Source organism: Etheostoma spectabile, unplaced genomic scaffold, assembly GCF_008692095.1.
Source record: "Etheostoma spectabile isolate EspeVRDwgs_2016 unplaced genomic scaffold, UIUC_Espe_1.0 scaffold458, whole genome shotgun sequence".
NCBI classification, from domain to species: domain Eukaryota; kingdom Metazoa; phylum Chordata; class Actinopteri; order Perciformes; family Percidae; genus Etheostoma; species Etheostoma spectabile.
In genome coordinates, this window is record NW_022605613.1 from 228,245 (window position 1) to 228,598 (window position 354).

At 31.6% G+C, this 354-nt stretch overlaps 1 protein-coding gene across 1 annotated transcript in view; it reads left to right on the forward strand.

The window, feature by feature from the left end:
• The window catches only part of jakmip3 (Janus kinase and microtubule interacting protein 3), a gene marked incomplete in the record, with an annotated part of 60,184 nt that overhangs the window by 51,839 nt on the left and 7,991 nt on the right, over positions 1-354 (forward strand).

The window sequence follows — 354 nt, forward strand, 5'->3', positions numbered from 1 at the left end:
CTTAGGGGCAAGTAATTTAAACAGTATTTTAGTACTTTTAAATGTGGTTTCCAAAGTCATTTATGTCGAAAAATGATTTTAATATGTTTTAATATATTTTAATATATTAAAACACCGGGCATTTTATTTATCAACACAACTCTTTTCTCTTTCTATATATTTTATTTATTTTCTTTATCTTAATAATCCCCCCCCCCTTTTCTTTTCTCTATGTACAGTGCATATTATATATTTTAATTATTGTAGTTTTATTTATGATAATTACGTGGCAGTGTCTCGGGGAGAGGAGCCGAGCAGGAGTGGAGGAGACCTTTTGTTTAAAGTTTTATGTCCCCGCTGTCCGTCCTGTCCTGT